The 25,552-nt window shown below is 46.9% G+C and overlaps 1 long non-coding RNA gene across 4 annotated transcripts in view; it reads left to right on the top strand.

Annotated features, from left to right (window-relative positions):
• The first annotated feature begins 15,414 nt into the window (after positions 1-15,414).
• The window catches only part of LOC106987965 (uncharacterized), a 47,685-nt gene continuing 37,547 nt past the window's right edge, over positions 15,415-25,552 (top strand). For all 4 annotated transcript variants that reach the window (XR_008291344.1, XR_003414633.2, XR_001432270.3 and 1 more), the window contains exons 1-2: positions 15,415-15,642; positions 18,797-18,927. This is a non-coding gene — a long non-coding RNA (uncharacterized LOC106987965). The remainder of the gene's footprint in view (positions 15,643-18,796; positions 18,928-25,552) is intronic.

Raw genomic sequence — 25,552 nt, forward strand, 5'->3', positions numbered from 1 at the left:
ACAAAAAACAAGTAAAAGTAAATTTAAAAATAAAAAATAAAAATAATCCATTGTTGGGGCGCCTGGGTGGCTCAGTTGGTTAAGTGTCCAACTCTTGATCTCGGCTCAGGTCTTGATCCCGGGATTGTGAGTTCAAGCCCCATGTTGGGCCCTGTGTAAGGCCCCACGCTGGGCGTGAAGCCTACTTAAAAAAAAAAAAAACAAAAAACAGGGGCGCCTGGGTGGCTCAGTCGGTTGAGCGTCCGACTTCGGCTCAGGTCATGATCTCATGGTTCCTGGGTTCAAGCCCCGCGTCGGGCTCTGTGCTGCCAGTTCAGAGCCTGGAAACTGCTTCGGATTCTGCGTCTCCCTCTCTCTCTTCCCCTAACCCACTTGCATTCTGTCTCTGTCTCTCTCAAAAATAAATAAACATTTTTTTAAAAAATTTTAAAAACATTTAAAATACTCTATTGTTAGGCCGCCTGGGTGGCTCAGGCGGTTGAGCGTCTGACTCTTGATTTCGTCTCAGGTCATGATCTCACAGCTGTGGGATTGAGCGCCAATTTGGGCTCTGTGCTGACAGGGCAGAGCCTGCTTGGAATTCTCTCTCTGCCTCTCTCTCTCTTTCTCTCTCTCTCTCAAAAATAAATAAATACACTTAAAAAAACAAAAATAAATAAATACTCTACTGTTAAGAAGCACTAGCCATCATCTGTCTGGGTTTTCAGCGAGCCACGATCTTTTTGCTGGTGGAGGGTCTTCCCTCAGGGTTGAAGGCTGCTGACCCCTCAGGGCAGTGGCGGCTGACCCTGCAGGGAGGTGGCAGCTGTGGCCATCTCTGGAAGTAAGACAACTGTGACGTTTGACACGTTGACTGACTCTTCTCTCAAGAACGATTTCTCTGTAGCACGTGATGCTGTTTGGCAGCATTTTACACACAGAACTTCCTTCAAACCCGGAGTCTATCTTGTCACACCCTGTCTGCTGCTCTGTCAGCTAAGTTCGTGTGATATTCTCAATTCTGTGTTGTCATTTTGACACTCTTCACAGCATCGTCACCAGGAGCACACTCCGTCTCAGGAAACCACTTTCTTTGTTCATCCACGGGAAGCAAGTCCCCATCCGTTGGAGTTTTATCCTGAGGTGGCCCAGCTCCCTGCCGTCTTCAGGCTCCCCTTCTGCTTCCGGTTCTCCTGTTGCCACACGTCTGCCGTCAGAACACACACGCATTTATCCACCCTCTTTGCTGTCACACGTGCATACTTTGTGATGCCCCCAAAACACCTGCAGTGATAACATCGAAGATTACTGATCACAGATCCTTACGCCAAATATAGCGATAGCGAGAACCTTTGGGATATTGTGAGAATTACCACGATGTGACCCAGACACACGAAGTGAGCAGATGCTTTTGGAAACAAGTGGTGCCAACAGACTTGCTGGACTCAGGGTTGCCACAAACCTGCAATTTGTAACAAGCACATGCTCTGCCAAGCACAACAAGGCGAAGCAGCAAAACGAGGTGTGCCTGAACGAGCGCAGAGCGTCATCGTCGTGTGATGTTGGAAAATGAGAGCGAATCTGCTCTGTGGCAACTCTGTATTTTGTGAGTATCGGGGTTTCAGGAATGCGGGGTGATGCTCCGGGACATTCAGCAATCGCTTTCAGAAACAAGATTCTAATGAGTATGTTCCCTGGTACCAATTCGTTACACGCTCTGCAAATATTGTTTGGAGTGTAATAAATAAGGCAGGACTTAACAGAAAACTGTGCAAATGACAGGCGACCATATGGAGGTTACAAGACAGAATTTAAAATTTTAAAGGACAAAGCCCTCACGCTTGTGTACAGCAATTAACTGCAGGACTGAGAACCATCTGTCATGACTCACTCGTCTGCCCAGATGCGTATACAATCCTCGATCTCCCCTTGGTTTTTCTCGGTTCCGTATTCCAAGGAGAGGAGCATCTTTTCCATAATTTTCTCATTATGTGTTAATGTTACCATAATGTTCTCACCACGTCGCTGTATTTCCGTATTTGGCTCAAAGATGGTGTGGTGGGTGTGTATGTGTCTCAGCCTGCTTTCGGATTCTCTTCCTCTGAGGGTTAGTTTCTCTGTTCGGGCAGGGAGCCAAGTGTCTTTCCCCTTTTGTCTGTTCTAGCATCACTGCATCTCCCTCGGGAGGAGGCTGGGGATGCAAGGAGAACCATGAACCATCTCATGGTCGGCACAGCCTTCTTTGGACACAGGGCACAAGCGCACGTGCCAAAAAGATGCTAGAATTTCTGTCCCCGCCTGGCGCTTCCTGGGCAAGTTGGATGAGTCCCTTCATCTACTGAGAACGGGTCTCAACAAGTCCCAAGCATTTAGCATTTTGTGTTAATGTCCCTAATGCCACATTGTTCTCCTCAGAGGGAGACTTAAGCTAAAAACACTAAGTCAAAGCCAAAAGGGAGTGTGTGGGGGGGGAGAGGGGGGCGGCCAGCAATTACCTAAGACATCTGCTCCCACATAGGAGACCACCCATCGGGCTCACTCAGTGAGGGGAGATGTTCATCTTAACCTCAGCCAACTGAGTGTGGGCTTCTGCTTCATTTTACTTGCACGGCTTAAAACAATTTTCTAAGGCACCACCTTCCTGTGAAATTCTAACAAACACAACTGATAAACGTCCACTGACATCTAAAGAAAGGGTTTGAGCTAATTTACATGTCAGGCCACAGACACAAGAAGTCTGGGACCCTGGTTAAGGGTAATTCCAAACGTTTATTTATTTAAAAAAATGGTTTTTCTAATGTTTATTCATTTTTTTGAGAGAGAGTGAGCAGGGGAGGGGCAGAAAGAGAGAGAGAGACACGGAATCCAAAGCAGGCTCCGGGCTCTGAGCCATCAGCACAGAGCCCGATGCAGGACTTGGACTCATGAACCATGAGATCATGACCTGAGCTGAAGTCGGAGGCTTAACCAACTGAGCTACCCAGGTGCTCCAAGGGTAATTCCAGACCATTGTCCATTTCCTGCTGACCAGTGACTGTCCAGCTCACGCTCTGTCCTTGATGCGTGGCCGGGCAGTGCGGCTGCTTGCTGCTACAGCGGCTGAACGGCAGTGAACAGGTGTGGCCGCACAGTCTGGAGCACCTCCTACTTAACCTCCTACAGGACACGTTTGCCACTACTGCCTGTTAGGATCGGTTGAGAAATTTGAAATTCCCTTATTGAGTGAGAACCCCAAGTCCAAGACCCTTTATCTCCTATACGTATTTAAGTTATCTTTCTTAATGTGCCCCAAATATTTCATTTGAATTCAAATTCTCTCACCCTCGTTTGCAGCTAAGGAAACTAAAGTCTGGAGAGACTTTCATGAGACCACCCCTACCAAAAATGATTGTACCTTCTTTTTATGCAGCTTCAGACCTGCAAGAATTAGCCCGTCCAATGAAATTCAGGGCAACATTTCAAACTAATGCCTTAGGACTGGACACCTGCCACCAGAAGGGGAGCTAAGATACAGCCCAGCCTGGCAGGACTTTGCCTGTGAGTGTCCTGTCCACTTTAGCACACCATGGCTTCCTCCTCTAGACACGCGAATGACCATTAGTGCCCTGCCTTCATTCGGACATTTGACTGTTTCTAATCAATCAGGTGTTACTAATAAATTTTTTTCCAAAATTTTTGATGCTCATGAGAAATAATGTCATTAAGTGGAGCCTGAGATGTTTCTGTAGCACACACACGCACGCCCCCCCCCCCCACGCACATATTTTCAATTAGTGGGCACTATTTTTAAAGGCAGTTGTAAGTGTACCAAAAAAATTGAGCAGAGAGTACAGAGAGTTCCTATATATTCCCTTTATTCCCTGCCCTCTGTCCGTATAGTTAGCATCTTGCTCTGGCATGGTACATTTGTTACAACTGATGAGCTAATATTGGCACATTATTATTAAAATCTGCAGTTTACATTAGGGTTTGCTCTTTGTATGGGACACTTCTTTGGGTTCTGCCAAATGTATAATGTCACCATTACATATCACAGGATGGTGTCACTGCCCTAAAAGTCCTCCGCACAATACCTACTCATGCCCACCCCCAAATCCCTGGCGACCACTGATCCTTTTACTGTCTCCATAGTTTTGCCTTTTCCAGAATGTCATAGACTTGGAATTCTACAGTATGTCACCTTTTAAGAGTGATTTCTTTTGGGGCGCCTGGGTGGCTCAGTCAGTTAAGCGTCTGACTTCGACTCAGGTCATGATCTCACCATTCACGAGTTTGAGCCCCAGGTTGGGTTCAGTGCTGACAGCTCAGAGCCTGGAGTCTGCTTCGGGGTCTGTGTCTCCCTCTCTCTCTGCCCCTCCCCTACTCACATTCTGTCTCTCTCTCTCTCTCTCTCTCTCTCTCTCTCTCAAAAATAAATAAACATTTTTTAAAAAGAGTGGTTTCTTTCACTTAGTAATATGCATTTAAGGTTCCTCCGTGTCCTCTTAACTGTGTCTTTCACAGATCAGAAGGGTTTTTAAAATTATTTATTTATTTTTTAATTTACATCCAAGTTACTTAGCATATGGTGCAACAATTTCAGGAGTAGATTCCTTAATGCCCCTTACCCATTTAGCCCATCCCCTTACCACAACCCCTCCAGCGACCCTGTTCTCTATATTTAAGAGTCTTTTATGTTTTGTCTCCCTCCCTGTTTTTATATATTCCCTTCCCTTATGTTCATCTGTTTTTTATCTTGAGGTCCTCATATAAGTGAATTCATATGATATTTGTCTTTCTCTGGCTAATTTCACTTAGCATCATACCCTCCAGTTCCATCCACGTAGTTGCAAATGGCAAGATTTCTTTCTTTTTGATTGCCGAGTAATACTCCATTGGATATATAAACCACATCTTCTTTTAAAAAATTTTTTTAGCTCTGTCTCTCTCTGTCTCAAAAATAAATAAAAGTTAAAAAAAATTTTTTTTAAAAAGGGGCGCCTGGGTGGCTCAGTCAGTTAAGCGTCCGACTTCAGCTCAGGTCATGATGTCGCAGTCTGTGAGTTCAAGCCCCACGTCAGGCTCTGGGCTGATGGCTCAGAGCCTGGAGCCTGCTTCCGATTCTGTGTCTCCCTCTCTCTCTGCCTCTCCCCCGTTCATGCTCTGTCTCTCTCTGTCTCAAAAATAAGTAAACGTTAAGAAAAATTTTTTTAAATTTTTTTAATGTTTATTTATTTTTGAGAGAGACAGAGACAGAATGCGAGTGGATTAGGGGTAGAAAGAGAGGGAGACACAGAAACGGAAGCAGGCTCCAGGCTCTGAGCTGTCAGCACAGAGCCCGACATGGGCTCAAACTCACGAGCCGTGAGATCATGACCTGAGCCAAAGTCGGACACTCAACCGACTGAGCCACCCAGGCACCCCTAAACCACATCTTCTTTATCCATTCATCTTTTGATGGACATTTGGGCTCTTTGGATGGTTTGTTTTCTTAAGTCCTTCTTACCAAATTTTTCCTTCATGGATCGTGCTTTTAATGTCTTAAAACTCATCACCAAATCCATAGGTCCCCAAGATTTTCTCGTATGGTTTCTTTTCCAAGTCTTACAGTTCTGTGTGTTACATTTAGGTCTGCAATCCACCTTGAGTTAGTTTTGTGAAGGGGGTAAGATCTGTGTCTACATTTGTTTTGCATCTGGACGTCCAGTTGTTCCCGTACCGTTTGTTATAATATCTGTGTCTAGGTTCAGTTTTTTTTAAGCGTTTAAATTTTGTTTTAATGTTTATCTATTTTTGAGAGAGAGGAGAAACAGCATGAGTGTGGGAGGGGCAGAGAGAAAGGGAGACAGAGAATCTGAAGCAGGATCCAGGCTCTGAGCTGTCAGCACAGAGCCCGATGCAGGGCTTGAGCCCGCGAACCGTGAGATCATAACCTGAGCTGAAGTTGGCTATTTAACCGAGTGAGCCACCCAGGTGCCCCCAGGTTCTTTTTTTTTTTTTTTTTTTTTTTAGTGTGGTTCTCCAGTTGTTTGAGTACCATTTGTTAAAAAGACTCTTTTTTTCCTCTTCTCCACTGAATTGCCTTTGCTCCCTTGTCCCAGGTCAAATGACTCTGTCTGTGAGGGTCTGTTTCTGGTCTCTTTTTCTGTTCCACTGATCTATGTGTCTGTCACAAAGACCACACTGTCTTCATTCCTGCAGCCTTACAGTAACGCTTGAAATTGGGGGTGATTTCAGCCTTCTGACTTTGTTTTTCTTCTTTAATACTGTTTTGGCTATTCCGGGTCTTTTTGTCTCTTCATATAAACTTTAGAATCAGGAGCTCAGTTGGCTGGGTGGCTCAGTCAGTGGAGCCTTGGACTCTCGATTTGGGCTCAGGTCATGACCCCAGGTCAAGTCCCACGTGAAGCCCTGCACTGAGCCTGCATCAAACCCCACATCCAGCGCCATGCGGAGCCTGCTTAAGATTCTCTCTCCCTCCCTCCCTCTGCCCCTCTCCCCAGCTCGAGCACTCTTTCTCTAAAATAAGAAAATAAAACAAAACAAACGTTAGGACCAGTTTGTGGATGACTACAAGGTAGCTTGCTGGAATTTTTATTGAGAATGCATTGCATCCGTAGATCAACTTGGGAAGAACTGACATCTTTCCGATGTTGAATGTTCTTGTTCACCAACACGGATTATCTTTCCATTTATTTAAATTTCCTTTGATTTCTTCCACTGGAGATTTGTAGTTTTTCTTGCATAGACCTTGTACAGATTTTGTTAGATTTGTATCTAAGTTTTCTCTTTTTTCAGTGCTGATGTTAATGGTGTTGTGGTTCACCTCCTCCCAGCTTTAGTGAGGTATAATTGAAAGAAACAATATATTTAAGGTAAACAGCTTGATGTTCTGACATGTTTACATTATGAAGTAATCATCACAAGCTAAATAATATACCCATCACTCGCATAATTACCATTTTCTTTTCTAAGAATGGTTTTGTGGGGTTTTAAAAAAATTTTTTTAACATTTATTCATCTTTGAGAGACAGAGAGAGAGAGAGAGAAAGAGAGAGTGTGAGTGGGGGAGGAGCAGAGAGAGAGGGAGACACAGAATCCGAAGCGGGCCCCAGGCTCCGAGCTGTCAGCACAGAGCCCGATGCGGGACCTGAACTCACTGGCTGCGAGATCATGACCCGAGCCGAAGTCGGACACTCAACCGACTGAGCCACCCAGGCGCCCCGGTTTTGTGTTTTTAACTTCAAATTCCAATGGTTCGTTGCTGGTATGTGGGAGAGCATTGAATCTTATGTAGCATCCTTGTATCCTGCAATCTTGCAGCCTTGTTTCATCACCCAACAGCTCCAGAAGTTTGTCGTTTTTCTTGGTCAATTCTTTAGAATTTTCTACATAGACAACCATGTCATCGTGAACAGACACAGTTGTATTTCTTCCTTCCGATCTGTATACCTCCCCCCCCACCCCGGCTTTTTTTTGTCTCATTGTCTATGAGATATTTTCAGAACATTATATAACAACAGATAGGATTATAGTTAACAATGTGAATTCTTTATGGCAAGATCTATGCTGTTTGAATATAAGTTCTAAATGCATCTTCTACACATTAGTTACAATTCTTAAAAACAGAATTTCTTAGAATTTATGTATCCCTACAGCCTACCACAGAGCCTGCTAATGGTAAGCACTCAATGAGTGTTTAGTGGGAATGAATTGAGGAATTAAAAATATTGATGTCTATATCCAGGATCCCAGCAGAAAATAGAATTTACATCTGATGGTTCAAATCTAAAGACTTGAACACAGTGGCTCTTGACCGTCTATTAGAGTCACCAGGGAGCGTTCACATTCCCGGTGCTTGGGGCAGGGGCCAGGCTTTCTAGGCGATTCCAATGGCCAGTGAAGGCTGAGCATCGGTACAGTAATGACAAGTCTACTTGTGGAAATGTAGGCAGGGCTAAGGAAGCCAAACCAGATATCAACACGCTTATTTTCTAGGTGGAGACACAGAAGCTTGGTGAGAAGTCGCGAGCTCAAGGTGAGAGAGGTAGTAAGTGTTCAAATGGAGATTCAAGCCCGGAGATGTCTTATTCTCAACACCAAATAAAGTAAATATTTTGCCATCCAAAATGAGTTTTCCTTTGGAACAAAACAAGCCCAAAGTTTAAAAAAACCCTTCAAAGAAAGCACAAGAGCTCCTCCCCTTAAGACCAGACCAAATGGCTTAAGGTCAAAGTTCTCTTTGTGTTCTCAAATGACTTACGGCCTGAAATAAAACCTGTCTAGTTTCTGTGAACGATACAAGACATATGATGCTTTCCCCTCTCCTCCGCAGTTTGCAAATACAATTGTATCTGGACTTTTCTAGAAACAAATTAAATGGAAGTCAGAATGACAGACACTAAATCTGCGGGCTGGTGCTCTGGGAGAGAGGACCCAGTGTGGCTGGGGGAGAGGGTCCGCAGGGTGGGAGAAGATGCTGACCTTCGATTAGAGCAAAAAGCCTGAGCGACACAGACGTGCAAACTTGATTTCTTTCCACACTGCTGGAGATAATCAGTTCACCCTAGCTGTACCTCGTAGCGAAGGACTTAATGCAGATATATTTAAATTCATTTGCTACTCATTGTTGATCAGACTACATAACCTCTAAATCTTCTGGGACTGCCAGATGCCTCTTAAAGTGAAGCGGCCTTCTCGGGCGCCTGGGTGGCTCGGTCGGTTAGGCATCTGACTTCGGCTCAGGTCATGATCACAGTTCATGAGCTCGAGTCCCGTGTCGGGCTCTGTGCTGACAGCTCGGAGCCTGGAACCTGCTTCAGATTCTGTGTCTCCCTCTCTCTCTGCCCCTTCCCTGCTCGTGTTCTGTCTCTCTCTGTCTCAAAAATAAATAATAAACATTAAAACAAAAAAGTTATAAAGTGAAGAGCCCTTCTGGTTTTGTGTAACAGTGATAGTGTTCGTTTTTAAAATCTTCGCGCTTCTCATAATTCCCTCTCAACTCCCAAAGTCGTTCCTTTTTGTACACGCTGTGTGTCCCTGAGCTGTTCATGCTGGGGCCTCTTCCCGTGGCAAAAGGAAAGATACAACTGCTAAGGTTTTAGGTGCAGCACGCACACCACAGCTCACACGGTGCCCGTAACTGCCGGCTAACACTTGGTCTAGTTGGGTTACCCGCCTGGACGCCACAGGCATCTGAGTGGACATGTCCTGTCCTGCCTCAGCCAGCTCCCGGGGACAGAGAACGGAAGCAGAAGTGTTTGCGGGCACACGTGTGCTTTGGCTGGGGGTTTATTGTTTTGTTTTCCATGCAAAATATTTTCTAAAAATGACTCTGAATATTTGTACTTTTATAAGCATAGCTTTAAAGCCCAGTCCTTACCCTCTAGATTGTGTGGTTAAATATTATAATATTTCATAATCATAAATGAAATTCAAGTGTGACACTTTATATGGAAAATTCTAAAATGTACCTAAATTAGATGGGTTGAGACAGTTTAGTATGTGGGAAATATCATACAGTTACACAGATTGAAAACTATATCACATCAGTCGGTTAAGCATCCGACTTTAGCTCGGGTCATGATCTCACAGTTCGTGGGTTCAAGCCCCTCGTCGGGCTCTGTGCCGATGGCTCAGAGCCCGGAGCCTGCTTCCGATTCTGTGTCTCCCTCTCTCTCTGTCCCTCCCCCACTTGTGCTCTCTCTCTGTTCTCAAAAATAAACATTAAAAAAATTTTTTTATTTATTTTAATTTTTTTTAACGTTTATTTATTTTTGAGACAGAGAGAGACAAAGCATGAATGGGGGAGGGGCAGAGAGAGAGGGAGACACAGAATCGGAAGCAGGCTCCGGGCTCTGAGCCATCAGCCCAGAGCCCGACGTGGGGCTCGAACTCACGGACCGTGAGATCATGACCTGAGCTGAAGTCGGACGCTTAACCGACTGCACCACCCAGGCGCCCCTAAAAAATTTTTAATAAAAAAAGCTACATCGCAGATACTAAAAGTGTTTATTTAACTTTGATCAATAGATGGACCAAAATCAAATGGAAAAGAAATGGATTTCACATTAAAGCAGCATCCAGGCTGAAGATAAGGAAAACTTTTTTTCAGTACCATGCAATTGATGAAGGAACCAAGTTAAATATATATATGCCTTCCCGGCCTCAAATTATTTATTAAGAAAATATATCCAAGTACTGATCTACATCCTGTTATGTTATGTGAGTTTAAATTGAATAAAATTCAGGATACAACTTAGTAGAGAAAAGTAGACTATGATTTAAAAGCACTGAAGAGGGGCGCCTGGGTGGCTCAGTTGGTTAAGCGGCCGACTTCGGCTCAGGTCATGATCTTACGGTCCGTGAGTTCGAGCCCCGCGTCGGGCTCTGTGCTGATGGCTCAGAGCCCGGAACCTGTTTCCGATTCTGTGTCTCCCTCTCTCTGACCCTCCCCCATTCATGCTTTGTCTCTCTCTGTCTCAAAAATAAATAAACATTAAAAAAAATTTTTTTTAAAAATAAATAAAAGCACTGAAGAAATGTGTGGAGACAAAAAAGAAGGAAGGAAGGGAGGGTTGCATGAAAGAAGGAGGGAAGGGGCACCTGGGTGGCTAAGTTAAGCATCCAACTCTTGATTTTGGCTTAGGTCATGACCTCACAGTTTGTGAATTTGACCCCCACATCACTCTCTGCACAGACAGTGCAGAGCCTGCTTGAGCTTCTCCACCTCCCTCTCTCTCTCTACCCCTCCCCTGCTCGCTCTCTCTGCCAAAGTAAATGAATGAACATTTTTTTTAAAGTTTAAAAAAAAAGAAAGTGGGAAGGTGGGGAGGGAGGGAAGGAGGGAGGAATGAGGGAGGGAAGGAGTGTGATGGCTAATTTTGTGTGTCAACTTGGCTGGGCCAAAGGGTGCCTAGATATTGGGGCAAACATTACCCTGGGTATTTCTGTGAGGGTGTTTTTGGATGAGATTAACATTTAAATTTATAGGTGAAGAAAGACTCCTTAACATGGGTGGGCCTTATCTAATCAGTTGAAGGCCTGAATAGAACAAAAAGACCAGCCTCCCCCGAGCAAGAGGGAATTTTCTAGTAGATGGCTTTCCACGTCACTGGCACCACCAGCTCCCCTGGGTCTCCAGCCTGCCGGCCCCCAGTGCAGATGGAGTCTTGCCAGACTCCATAATCGCCCGAGCCATGTCCTTATAATAACTCTCCGCACACACATCCTGTTGGTTCTGTTTCTCTGAGAACCCTAATACCCCATCACTCTCATTTGGAAAAAAACACACAAAGTCGTCCTGAGATCCTCGAAAGCGAAGCTTTTGCAAAAACCTCGTCCCAAACACACATGCCTTCACTTTACCCCCGAGAGAGGCAGCCATAAAAAGAGAAGTTTTTATTAATTGGTTTTTTTTTTCAACGTTTTTTATTTATTTTTGGGACAGAGAGAGACAGAGCATGAACGGGGGAGGGGCAGAGAGAAAGGGAGACACAGAATCGGAAACAGGCTACAGGCTCTGAGCCATCAGCCCAGAGCCCGACGCGGGGCTCGAACTCACGGACCGCGAGATCGTGACCTGGCTGAAGTCGGACGCTCAACCGACTGTGCCACCCAGGCGCCCCAAAAAGAGAAGTTTTAAAAACCGAATGGAGGGGCACCTGGGTGGCGCAGTCGGTTAAGCATCCGACTTCAGCTCAGGTCATGATCTCGCGGTCTGTGAGTTGGGGCCCTGCGTTGGGCTCTGTGCTGACAGCTCAAGCCTGTTTCAGATTCTGTGTGTCCCTCTCTCTCTCTGACCCTCCCCCATTCATGCTCTCTCTCTCTCTGTCTCAAAAATTAATAAATGTTAATTTTTTTAAAAAAATTAATAAATAAAATAAATAAAAACCGAATAAGACGTTAGGAAATGACTCTAAGACGCTAAGCTGTACGGAAGCCTGCGCCACCCGCACCCTGTGCCCACGTCCCCACACAGGCCTTGCAGGGTGCCCAAGGCAGCCGCCTCGAACGTGCTGGATCTCTCCTGACAGAGCACCCGGGCCAGGAGGTGGGTGATGCCCGGAGCGTCCCCCGTCTCCCCGAGGCTGGCACCTGCTTCTCGGCCGCCCTGGGCACCGGCACCCCACCTTCCGCGAGGATTTCCTGCGGGTCTGAGCCCGGGGACAGAGGCTGAGCGTGGCCCAACAGCAGGCACCCCTTGCTTTTCACGAACCCGCAGTCCGTCCAGACTCTCAGTTGTGTCCGGCATGTGGTCATCCTCCTTTCTGTTTTGTTCTGTAATTAATAAACTATTTTTTAGAGCAGTTTTGGGTTCACACAGCGCCCTCTGCTGCCGCCTCCAAGCACTGCGCCCCCTTGTATTTGCCGGGCCCACACCTGGCGGCGATGGGGGAGGGGGAGGGAAGGGTAAAGGCCTTGTCTGGGTAAAGCAGGTATGAAGCGAGATCTACTCTACATCAGGCACCCTTCAGGCACTGCGGAAATCGCAAAGTTAAACAGAAAAGGATTTTTTGACCCTATATTCTCGTTTAACAATCTATAATAAATAATGTCAGGGATGATAGCAAAGAAAAATAGAGCAGAAAAAAGTGATAGCGACTGAGGGCCCAGCTGGTCACCAAGGGCCTCTCTCTGTTAGTGTGTTTCTGAAGCTGGTGTCGGCACTGGCCCCCGTTGATGTCGAACAGATCAGAGGGAACAGCATATGCCTCAGAGGGTCCTGAGGCAGAGGCACAGGATAGTGAGTGAGTGAGGCCTGGGTGAAGGAGTCTCGGGGAAGGCCGGGCCCCCTCAAGAGCACTGTGCTGCCCACAGGGAGGCCCCGCTTGATTCTGGGTGGGGTGGGAAGCGTGGGCTTCCACACGGTCCCCTCACTGCGTCTCCGGAGCCTCAGCTCCCTTCCCTAGGGTTTGTGGGTGTCCTGGGACATTTGCGAGGCCGGGATGGGTGAGGCCGCCATGCCTGAGCGAAGCCTCAGTTTCCGGAACATGTTTCCTTCCTTCTTGGTTCCCTCAGGGCCTTCTACCGCACCAACTGAAACTCTAATTCTCCCTAATTGTAAAAGACTTTCTATGACCTATGAAATCCATTTCCATTCTTCTGGGTGGTGGCAAAGACTTTATTTTCTCATCCTCCCAGGATGCAAGAGAAAATATTTACATTCCCTTTTTGCTGAAGCAGCAAAGCCATCAGGTTTCCCAATCTGGAAAGTCCCGATGTGCACGTTTGGGCCTATGCTGGAGACGCCAAAGTGAGAAGCGTGGCCTGTGTCGGAGCAGAGTTTCCAGTGCCACGGCCGGTGTGGCACGTCTGGGACATGTCTGAGCCCCGGCCGCCCTGGCTCTGAAAGGCCTAGAAGGACCTGGAGGCGGCTCAGGAATGCTGAGATCCGGAGCTCCTCTGCACACTCACTGACCTGTTGCTATGGTGACGGTGACGTGCAGAAGCAGTGACACCCGCCTGAGCTGCAGCCCTGTCCACAGAAGGCAGAGAAGAGAGAGCTCAGCCCCGAGAGACAAGAGCCGGATGGGAAGTCACCTCGTGTCCATGGACAGGTAAGAGGATGGAGATGATGTGGGATCTTCGTGCAGCACAGTGTTGTTTGGCCTTGAAAAATCAGGAAATCTTGTCATATGCTGTAGCATTTAAGAACGAGGTTTTCACTGGGAAATTTACACCATGTGTTACTGGTCCCACATATGCCCCAGTGCACAGAGGCCTGAGTGCCCCCAGACCCCTTGTGTTCTGAGCCTTCGAGCCCAGAGTCTGTGTCCCCATCAGACACATGGACGCCAAGATAAGCTCCCCGATATGACACTTGGGTTACTTTAGTCTAAAAGCCAACCAATTTCTAGGCCAGCAGGTTGAATTTTTTAAATTTATTTGTTCAGTTGACCGGTTGTCTCTTCACCTAACTTTTAGAATTTAGTGATGGCGACAACTTCATCTCTTCTGAGGCAAATTACGTGTTTTTTGTCATTTGGTAATAAGAACAGTGTGGCTTATAACACTTCTGGCCCGAATGCTTACCAGAAGGATACAAACTAAGTTCAGCCCCAGTAATTAGGTCAGCCTTTACGGTTGCTGCGTTTGCCTGCTCCTCTTTGCTCGGCTCGATTTGATACTTTCGAATTTGTCTACGTTATTCAACATACGTTTTAAAAAAGCCATCCGTGTGTTTCTAAATTTTTTTTAATGCTTATTTTTGAGAGAAAGAGAGACAGAGTCTGAGCGGGGAGGGGCAGAGAGAGAAAGGGAGACACAGAACCCGAAGCAGGCTCTGAGCTGTCAGCACAGAGCCGGATGCGGGGCTTGAACCCATGAACCCCAAGATCATGACCTGAGGGGAAGTCTGACACTCAACCAACTGAGCCACCCAGACGCCCCAAGGCTGTAATCTTTTAAACCAGTTCTTGAAATCATCCACTCTTGTTTTATCTATAGATTCAAATCTTCCAATAAAAAGTGTAGAATTTAGGGGCGCCTGGGTGGCTCAGTCGGTTGAGCGTCCGACTTCAGCTCAGGTCATGATCTCACAGTCTGTGAGTTCCAGCCCGGCGTTGGGCTCTGTGCTGACAGCTCAGAGCCTGGAGCCTGTTTCAGATTCTGTGTCTCTCTCTCTCTCTCTCTGACCCTCCCACTCATGCTCTGTGTCTCTCTCTCTCTCTGTCAAAAATAAAATAAAATAAACATTTAAAGAAAGTGTAGAATTTATATTCTTTTTATTACAGGAATATGGGGCCCAGAGTCCTTGGAAGCCTGTATCTGAGAACCATCTGGATCATATTATACATTGATTTGTTCTTGGCTTTGAAAATGGTTTTAGTGTTGATGCAACCTCATTAAAAGTATCTGCTAAAACACTCTGGTACAGTCTACGTGCCTGGCTTTTGAAACCCGCCCCAGCAACAAAAATGCCCTTTGCATAATGCCCCCATCAGCTTATGGTGCACAAAAATGTAATCACAGGCTCGAGTCGCAAATCAGTCATTGTAGCACCTGAAATCTTGTAAAGAGATGAAGAAAATAAGAATGTTTACTTCCTTGGCTATTTAAACTCACTGGTCCTTTCGAATGGATTTCCCCAACAGGACTCAGGGGACCGCAGCCCACCGGTTTGCTTGGTGATGTGAAGGGGAGAGTTCCTGCCTAGCTCTGGCCTTTCGGGGGTGGGGGGGACGACCCAGCTGACAGACTGCGTCCCAGAGCCGGGCTCGTACGTTAGCTTCAGTGGCCAGTGCCCCGTTACGCCGAATGCCCTTGTAAAGGGAGGCTCCCCAAGTGCATGTAACACAAGTCTTCACAGCAAGGCGGCGTGCAAGAGTTCGTCTCATCGGAGGATCTTCGCGCTGTCCTTCCGGAGTAAAAGAGCTGAAGGCGCGTGGGTGGCAATTAAGCACGAACGCGCTCGTTTCCCGACGTTTCCCGACGGGCCGAGCGTGCGACTCTCGCCCGGCGTCAGCGCTGCCCGGACAGGCCATCGGAGCTTCCGCGGCGCCGATGCGGGCCGGCTCTTCCAGGGCGAGAGGAAGCCCGCCGTGGCCTTGACCGGCAGGCACGTTTCTCGGGAGGATGAGGACGAAAGGCCGCCGGCCCCAGCCCGACGTTTTGCCGGTCAGGGTAACAGGTTACACTTCGAGCAGTTCGGAGGTTTCCAATCGGTGGAAGCGCTGAGAAAGGGTAGGTGTTGGGGGTTCGAGGGGAGGAGAGTCCATTCTTCACCGAGTCTTGTTTGCCGCCTCCCGACATTCCCCGCGCCTGGCCGCCCGCGGGCCCCGGACCGGAAGTGAGGTTGCCGGGCGGGCCCTCGAGGCTCCAGACGCCCACGTGGGGAGAGGGGTCCCCTCTGCGAGGGTCCCTGTCGGTGAGCGTCCCCGTCTGGGAGGGTCTCTGTTGGTAAAAGTTTCGTCACCCGAGCCCGGGAATGATGGTGAAAGTATTTTGCACACATGTAAATAGGAGGCCATCCGCCTGCTTGCCTGCTTTCTCCTGTCCCCGTGGAACCCGCAACAGGAACCTCTGAGGCCTGTGCAAGCCCGCGGAAGCAGTTGTTCGACGCAGGGGCCTCACGGACCTTCCCTGATGTACACGTGCACAGGTTGGGGTTGTACAAACCACCCCTCTGCCTGAACCACCTGTTTCTCTGAAGCCACGTGAAGAAGCCCATCCGTGAGGAGTGTGCCCAGTAGCACGGCTGGTGTCCCTCTCTGTCATTTTTCCAGCCCACCCGGGTTCCGCGCCTGTCCCGCGTCTGGCGGGTGGGTGGTGCAACCCAGGCGGGGCGCCCTTCCTTCTGTGCGGTGTCGACTACACTGCCAACCAGAGGCTACCAGGAGCGCATATGTTGAAGCCTGAGGCCCAAAAGTAGCCTCAGGCCTTTTTTTTTTGGCCCACACCGTGCTTTCAAAGAAAATGTAAATAGTTCTAACGTGTAAAATTTGAGAGATGTTCACATTAAAAACGCCTGGATTCTGGCTTCTCCAGAAGGAAAATCAGTAGCTCCAGCCCTCCGGCATGGCAGGAGCTGCCTGGGCGGAAAAATGATGACCTGATGGGTTGGTCATGAGCTCTCTGTGCACCCAGGCCTTTCCAGGCCCGTCCACGGGCTCACCACCCAGGTCGCAGGAGGCGGGCACGTGGCCACCCTGCTCTAGAGAAACGAGGTGGCCTGGTTCTCAGAGCAACACCCGAGTCTTGGTGAACCTGGACCACTGTGCTGCCTGAGTGTGGAGCTCCCACTCTTCCATGAGTCCCCAAGCTTCACAGACAGAGCCTTTGGCTCCCTATTATTTTCTTAATTTAAAAGATCAGTGTTGGAGGAATTTCTCCCAGAGGCGAGCCCAGCCAAGGATACAAGACAACAGAGAGGCGGGGCCTGGGACAGGAGACGCAACAACTTCAGGTTGGTGTTGTCTGGGGTAACAGATGTCAGCTTCTAGAAAGTTCTCCCATAAATTTAATGGGGGGCATGCGCGTTTAGAGAAAACAGTATTTACTGACATCACTTCAGCTAAGCGTTAGGAAAAAGTAAGAAATACAGTTTCTTATAAGATATTCGTACATTGAGCAACGGGCTTGAATATTATAAGAATTTAGAATTAAAGTTATTCCTTGTGTGTAAAGTAATATAAATGATGACCATTAAAAAAAATTAGAGGCATTGATTAAATTATGTTATTTTACAGGATTTATTCAGCGCATTAAAGGGTTTGAAAGACCAATATATTTTTGCTGTTGACCTAAAGAGAAAAGACAAACGTTAATAGTGATTCACTTTTTGAAATGAATCTGTTTTGTTCTTTTTTTTTTTTTTCAAATTTTTATTTAAATTCCATTTAGTTGGAATACAGTGTGATAACTGGTTTCAGGAGTAGAATTCAGTGATTCATCACTTACATACAACACCCAGTGCTCATCTCAACAAGTGCCCTCCTTAGTACCTATCCCCCATCCATCCCACCCCCCCCACCCTCCTCCCTCCCATCAACCCTCAGTTTCTTCTCTATCTTTAAGAGTCTCTCATGGTTTGTGTCTGTTTTGTTCTTAATTAAAATTTTTTCCTTCGTGACACCAAAAACAGGTAACAAAAGCAAAATTTTTTAAAGAGTGGGATTATAGCAAACTACAGATCTTCGGCACAGCAAAGGAAACTGTCGACAAAATGAAAAGGCAACCTATTGAATGGGAGAAAATAGTTGCAAATCATACAAGGATTTAATATACAAAATATATGAAGAACCATACAACCCAGTAGAAAAAAATCCAATTAAAAAATGAGCAAAGGACCTGAATAAACATTTTTCTCTGTAAAAAAAAATTTTTTTAATGTTTATTCATTTTGAGAGTGTGACTGGGGGAGGAACAGAGAAAGCAGGAGACACAGAATCCAAGGCAGGTTCCAGGTTCTGAGCTGTCAGCACAGAGCCTGACATGGGATTCGAGCCCATGAACAGTGAGATCATGACTTGAGCCAAAGTCAGATGCTTAACCCACTGAGCCACCCAGAAGTCCTCACCAGGAAGATGGGCTCTGCCAGAACCCTGTGTGGACCTCCTTGTCCCAGGGTTTCCTGCCTTCCCTTTCCATATGACTATCCATATTCAAGAAGAGAAAATAAGCAATTTAATAACTGCTTTGGTGGACGCTGGTGTACCGCCTAATCTCCCTCCCAATCTGGCCATCACTCCCCAGCTGCTGAGAGTACCTCCCTGCTGTCCACGGCTCCCAGACAGGTCCCTCCTCAGGAACTGCCCTCTGCAAAGGACACTTCCCCATCTGAGGTCACCACCACTCCTCCCTGGAAGGTGCAAGCCCCAGATCCCTTACCTCATGGCATGTCGTCTCAGAAAGGCCATCCCTGCTCAGAACTGGGCTCACTGAGGCTGCTGCTGCGCCAGCATCACAGCCAACTCTCCCCTCACTCCCCTAAAAGGTGTCTCCCCAGAGGGCACCTTAAAAGATCTCACCGGCAAATCTCCCTTCGGACTCTGTTCTCTATGGAATCCCAACAACAGCTTGGCATCTGCCACCTCATTTTTTACAAGAGTGATGCAAATCTATCAAAATGTCTTGTCATAAACACTCATGTGATGGTGGCGAGATTTTCTCTTACAGGGTGGTATTAACTGACATTGACAGAGGGAAGCTATTTTTGTTCAACGGTGACAAAATTCACGAGATATCCAAACAGCAGTCAATTTCCTGGAAACAAAAATTATAAAATTAATTATTTTGAAGCATAATTGTCTGCTTTTGTCAGGTTCTTAATTACTTGAAATTTATGGCCATTAAATTCAAGGGGCTTGATTTTGACAAGTCACGTTTCCCTTTCCAGGGTGCTCGGAATGAAGAGCAATCTTGCCCTCACGCGCACTGTGAGTGGTCTTCGTCCAAGCCAGGCTGTGTCCACAAGCTTCCAGCTGACATTTGGAAGAAAGATACGCTTCTTCTGAGCTGATTTTGGAGGTAAGGCATTCTGGGTGCATCTGAGCGGCCCGGGCAGGGAGTGGGGTGAGGGACGGATGCAGAGACAACCTGGTCCCCATCTGCGCCTGACGACATCCTCCATGCCGCACTCATTCTAGAATCCATTTCAAAGTAGTGCCACTGGAGATCCAAAGGCAAGCTGAGGGAATGAGTCAAAGTGCAGTGATTTGGAGAAGAAGATGCATTTTCTATTTCTTCTGGTTGGCCAAAGCTGCACACCCTTGCAAAGCTGTGTCCCCAGGGCCCCGAGGGGAGTGTGCTCCCTTCTCAGAGTGGCACCTGCTGAACTAGAGACAGAGGCGATCGTCACCACTGGTCTGACAGTCACTTCTCCAGACCAGACTTTCCTGACCTCCGCTAGTCTAAGTAGATGATGCGGGTCACGGTAAGGGTTTCCAGCAGTGCGTGGGCTTCCTCCAGGAATGTGGCAGGGAGTTCGGCATTTCTTTACCCCGAACCCCTTGAAGAAAGTCACCAGTGGGTCAGCGAGAGCCATGTGACCAGCTCACACTCTGCAAAAGAAGCCAGGAGGGCAGAAAGCAAGCCATGTATCAGTGGCACAGAGTCACAGTGAGTGGAGACAGGCTGTTGTGTGAGTCAGACCAGATCAGCAGAACTCTGCTGTGAAAGAAGGAGGGAGGGAGGGAGGGCTGAAGGAAGGAAGGAAGAAGGAGGGAAGGGAGGAGGAAAGAAAGGAAGGAAGGGAGGGAAGGACGGAGAGAAGGGAAGAAAGGGCAAACCATTGCCAGTATTTTTTTAAAAATCCTGCATTTTGCCACCTATAGGAGTCATACTTGAAATAAAAATTGTAAGTGTAAGAGAACAAACAGGGTTGCTGGAGGGGACGCTGGGGGAGGGGATTGGCTAAAGGGAGGATGGGCACTAAGAAGGACACTTGTTGGGATGAGCACTGGGTGTTGTGTGTAAGTGGTGAATCACTAAATTCTGTTCCTGAAACCGTTATTACACTATATGTTAACTAACTTGGATGTAAATTTAAAAAATAATCATTAAAAAAAAATTGTAAGTGTAGGGGCACCTGGATGGCTCAGTTGCTTAAGCATCCCACTCTTGATTTCAGCTCAGGACATGATTTCACAGTTCGTGAGTTCGAGCCCCACGTCAGTCTCTGTGCTGAGTGTGCAGAGCCTGCTTGGGACTCTCCTTCTCTCCCTCTCTCTGCCTCTCCCCTGCTCATGCGCGCACACGCACTCTCTGTCTCCCTCTCTCTCCCTCCCTCTTCCTCCCTCTCTCTCCTTCTCTCTCTCTCTCTCCCTCAAATAAAGAAATAAACTTCAAAAAATTTGTAAGTGTAATGGAAAGGAAATGTGCCCTGCGGGTGCTGACGGAAAGCACCAGGGAAGATGTATTCTTACAAGGGTCCCTGAGAGACAATGGGCATCCGTGAACATGCAGACAGATGGAATACTTGAAATGATACTGAATTCTTTTGGCCTCAGAGACACGAACAGGCCACTGAATAATGATGGTACCTATCGTACCGTCCCGATGACAGGAGACCCAGCCTTGGTGCGGAGGTGATCCCCCAGAATAAGCCCATAAGCCAAGGTAGAGTTTAGTGTCAGGCCAAGGACGCTGGTGGGAATCCGAGACGTGCGGGTCTCACGGGAGGCCGGCAAGCTTCACCCTGCCTGACCCAGCCTCTGGGCATAAGCTTAACTTGCAACAGGCCCGGACATTCCGCAGATGGGAAACGCTTCCCGTGGTGTGTGATCTACTTTACCAAGTGTGCCGACGGCCGGGTGCACACAGCGAGGTGCGTCCGTAATGGGCTTCCTCTTTCTCCCCGTGCCCACTCTTGTCCCCTCCCTGATTTAGCCCCGGCTCAATACAGACATTCCCTCTGAGGATTTATTTTTAAACTGATACTATTATGTCCCCAAAAGACAACTGCAGAAAGATCAGCAGTATACCGAGAATAAACTGGCAGATTCCCTGATGACAGCTAGCTTCCATGATACAAAAAGTAAAGATATCGCTACGTAAGGTAAATTGTCCACACAATTTAGAGATGAGGTCTCCTTCTAAAAGTGCCATTGTAACCACCCTAACCCATCACCTGTAACCGCGTAGCTGTAAGCATTCGGGAATGTCCAGGTGTGTCCAAACGGCATAAATCCCGTGGAGGAGAAGCAGATGGCTTGGGCTCAAAGGTGACTGTCACTCAGGGACGCTGAAATCACCTGTATGTTGCATCCTGTCTGAAGAGCCAGGATTAGGCAACAAGAAATAACTACCAGAGCTGTGGACGGAGGGCCAACAAAGTCAGAACTTGCCCAAGTTCCAACCACATACGGAGCGAGGCTGTGCTGCCGGCAGGCACTTGAGGGCCCGGCACAGGAATGACGTACGCATCAGCCTCCGCAGGGCAGGGCTCTCAGCTTCTGGTTCAGAGTTGCGTCCTAAGCTGCTTGCCACCTGGCAAGATGCCATCCGAGCATCTTACATGCATTTGTCTGCTACCCAAAACAGTCTCCTAAGAATAACTGGCTTCCAGTCCTGAAGGGAGAATGTGTTGAAGAGAAGAACTGAACTTCTGTCCCTTACTCACTGGGACAGTAATAAACTGGTGTTTTGGTTTATACATCAGTCTCTTGAGAGTTTGGTTAACTTGAGTTTAACTATAGATGCCATCCTGGAGTAGAGGACCTACCAGGGAGCCAGTTCCTAGGAGAACACTGTCTGCACTCACCTTCTTTGGCATCAGAGAGGGGCCAAGACTTTAACACTGATGAAAATGACAGAAAATTCAGAATCAGCCCTGCGTCAATACCCCGAAGATCCTCCCTGTATATCATTTTCCATCAGAAACCGTTTTCTCCAAAGAAGAAAGTTCCTACACGTTTTGTTTTCTGGGTCACCCTCAGCACAAGCCTCTCCTTCAGAACTAGATATCCCGGAGGGAGGATTTAGTAATGCACAGAGGCCCTCATTCCCCTTGAAAAAAACTGTCACTTATTTTATTGTAAATTATCTAAATCATAGTTTAATTCATTTCAAGTCGCCAGTAGCAATATTGCAAACTATTCTGCCTGAGCGAGTATACACAAAGTATGGATTCATGAGTTCATCAAGATAAGCTTCAGGATCAGTAATAATACCAGAAATAAGGAACTTATTTTAAATAATGATCATAGTTTCTGGAACTCTCCTCACCTTGTATTTGTCTAAAAAGCTTTTATTTCCACCCACTCAATTTTTAATACTCAACATTGGTACAAAACAGTTCTTCCAGATATGGTTCTTTCAAAATGATTTTATTATATATTTAGTTCTCCTAAAATGTGCCCAATTGACAAACTACAGATGTCTCAACTCTAAATGTGTAAAGTTGAAAGTTTATTAGAAAATTAAGTTTGGGGGCACCTGGGTGGCTCAGTTAAGTGTCTGACTCCAGCTCAGGTCATGATCTCGTGGTTCATGAGTTCGAGCCCTGCATCTGGCTCTGTGCTGACAGCTCAGAACCTGGAGCCTGCTTCGGATTCTGTGTGTGTCTGTCTCTCTGTCCCTCTCCCTCTCATTCTCTCTCTCTCTCTCTCTTTCAAAAATCAATTAACATTAAAAAATTAAAAAATAAAAATAAATAGGGGTACCTGGATGGCTCAGTCAGTTAAGCATCCGACTTCAGCTCAGGTGGTTAAGCCTCAGACTTGGGCTGAGATCATGATCTCACGGTTCATGGGTTCGAGCACCGCACTGGGCTCTGTGCTGACAGCTCAGACCCTGAAACCCGCTTCGGATTCTGTGTCTCCCTCTCTCTCTGCCCCTCCCCAGCTCGAGTTCTGTCTCCCACCCCCTTAAAAATAAATAAACATTTTAAAATAAAGGGAAAAAAAGGAGATAGGTTTAGGCAGATCATTAGCCCTGAGGGCTTGGGTCAGAGCTACAAGCCTTGGAAGGACTGTGAAACCATGAGATTTGAAAAAAGGAAGGAAAAAAAATGTGCATTCCAGAGCTTATCTGTTCAACTGTTTACAAATATAGCCTTGGATCATGAACTTGACTGCAGCTTTGTCTGGTAGAGTTGTATGCCCTCAACAAATGTTCATTGGGCGTCTGGGGGGTGGGGAGCCCACAGGCCAGTCTCAGTCCTTGCCTTCCGCACGCTTTAACTTTAGGGGAAGAGACAAAAAATGACAAACATGAAGTATAAGGCCAGAGCTGTGAACAGAAATCTGGCAGGTAGGAAAACCCAGGAGTCAGGCGGAGGTGACCTCTGGCAGAGAGCTAAGTGAGGAGCGCCCCCACATCGAGCAGAAGAGGAACAAATCACAGACGTAATTCTAGATTTTCTAGTTACTACATTATGAAACTAAAAAGAAACAGGTGGGCTTAGTTTTAATACTGTAGAGACGCCTGGGGGGGGGTGCTCAGTGGGTTAAGCAGCCAACTCTTGATTTCGGCTCAGGTCATGATTTCACGCGGGATTGAGCCCCATATCGGGTTCTGCGCTGACAACGTGGAGCCTGCTTGGGATTTTCTTTCTCCCCCCACCTCTCTCCTCCCCTCCCCCACTCACTTTTTCTCTCTCAAAATAAATACATAAACTTAAAATTTTTTTATTTAATGCTGTATTCTATTTAACCCAATATACCAAAATGTTGTTGTTTTAACATGTAATTGACATAGACAATTTTATTGAGATTTTTGCTAAGTGAACATGATTGCAACTGATCGAAATGGACCACAGCATAGCATTAATCCAGGGGAAGTGGGTTTTATCGGTGCTTTTGGTCAGTTAGGATTTGGAGAAACCATTCATCTTTCTTTTGAGACTCTTTTCCTAAGGTGCAGGGCAGAAGGATTCCTGATTAGGATATTTGGGAATATCTTGCATGAATTATTTTAGAATTACTTTTTTGGAAACTTGTAATTTCTAATATTAATAAACAAAGCCTGCGTTATGTCCCTCCCCGCCCCCCCCCCGAGAATTTGTGCTCATAAAATATGTGTACACTGGAAAGGAAATAGGAAGCATAAAGTTAGATGCTGTGGGACAGATGGGCCGTGTACAACTAACAACACACACAGGTCCCGTCTTCTGTGAATGCCCATCAATAGTTCAACAGAGCGTCTTCAGAAGAGGTGCCTGATGGACTTGGTGGCTGCCACTAACCGTGGACACAGAGGACCATAGCACGTGTGCTAAATGGCACTAAGTCGCACTCTGGCAAGAGACCAGGTAGCCCATCTCCCTGGGAATCCGCCCTGTGACAGACGAGTAAGTGACACGCAGGAGCACTAGAAGGCACTGTTTCCCAAATAGAAGGAGACAAATGACCTGGACCCTTGCTGAAATTACAGATTTGGGGCCGAAGCCAGCGAAATCTTGCTTGAGCAGCCACTGTGGATTGACGTGAAAATTTTAGTGCCAAGAAGGAAGAGAAGAAACCTGGGGTTCTAGGTGCTGCCCCCCCTCCCTCTGCCCCTTGCACCTTCCAGCTGCTTCCCTGCCCATTTACAGCATGGGAGACATGGGGACATCTTGGCCAGGGCAGATGCTTCTTCTGTTTCTTGGCTACAAGGGATCCTGACCCCAGATTTCAGAGTCCACCTTCTGTTGACAAAGAAAACTACTTTCTCGCTGGCTGTATGTCAGCGATTGTCAAAGTGAGTGCCTTGGGACACTGTGAAATGCTTCAACAGGAAAAGTTGCCATGGCTCTCAGTTTCTGTGAGATGGTCATCTATGTAGCAGGCCTCTGGGATCCAGGACGTGCTGCACTCCTCTGTCTCATGTGTTGAAACATGGTGTAATTAGAAAATGGAAAAGACACGAGCAGACACGTCCTGAGGATGAAAGCAAGACGACAAATAAGCCCAACACCATCCATCATGAGGGAAATGCAAATTAATACCATGTGGGCTATCACTACAGACCTAACAGAGAGGCTGAAAGGACAAACACCACCGACACCAAATGCTGGTAAAGATGCAGAGAATCACTTGTATATGCTGGGGGGATGTGAATTTATGCAGTCCCTCTGGAAAAGTGTGGGAGCTTTTACATAACTAAACACACAATCCCCACATGACCCAAGCGAGCAAACCCTTGGACATTTATCCCAGAGAAATGCAGGATTTCTTGCACACAGAATTCTTTATGTAAATGTTCAGAGCAGCTTTATTCATAACAGCCAAAAAGTATAAACACACCAAATGTCCTTCGGTGGGTGTCAAGTCACACAGACTCTGGGAGGTCCATACCATGAAATTATACTCAGCGATCAAAAGAACTATTTATTTATGCAACAGATTACAAGGAGTTCTGAGTGGGAAAACATCCATTCCCAAAAGGTTACTGTTAAAAGACAACTGAGTAAATTTTAAAGATCTTATTGGCTTTATTCAGTGATTCATGAATTGACCAGCATCCCATTGAGCAGATACAAAGGAGATCCACGGCAGACGGGGTACAAAATGGAAGACTTTTACAAACAAGTTACTAGCAGAGTGGACTGTTTTAGGCAAGGCCACCTTCCTTTGGGGGAAGGCTGAGGGGCTATCAGGCAGATGACCTCACTAGTGCTGACCAGGTAATCCCAGACTGACTGGTTAAGATTACACTCCTGGGGGCTGCCAGG

This window comes from Acinonyx jubatus, chromosome D4 (assembly GCF_027475565.1).
Source record: "Acinonyx jubatus isolate Ajub_Pintada_27869175 chromosome D4, VMU_Ajub_asm_v1.0, whole genome shotgun sequence".
In the NCBI taxonomy this organism is placed as follows: Eukaryota; Metazoa; Chordata; class Mammalia; order Carnivora; family Felidae; genus Acinonyx; species Acinonyx jubatus.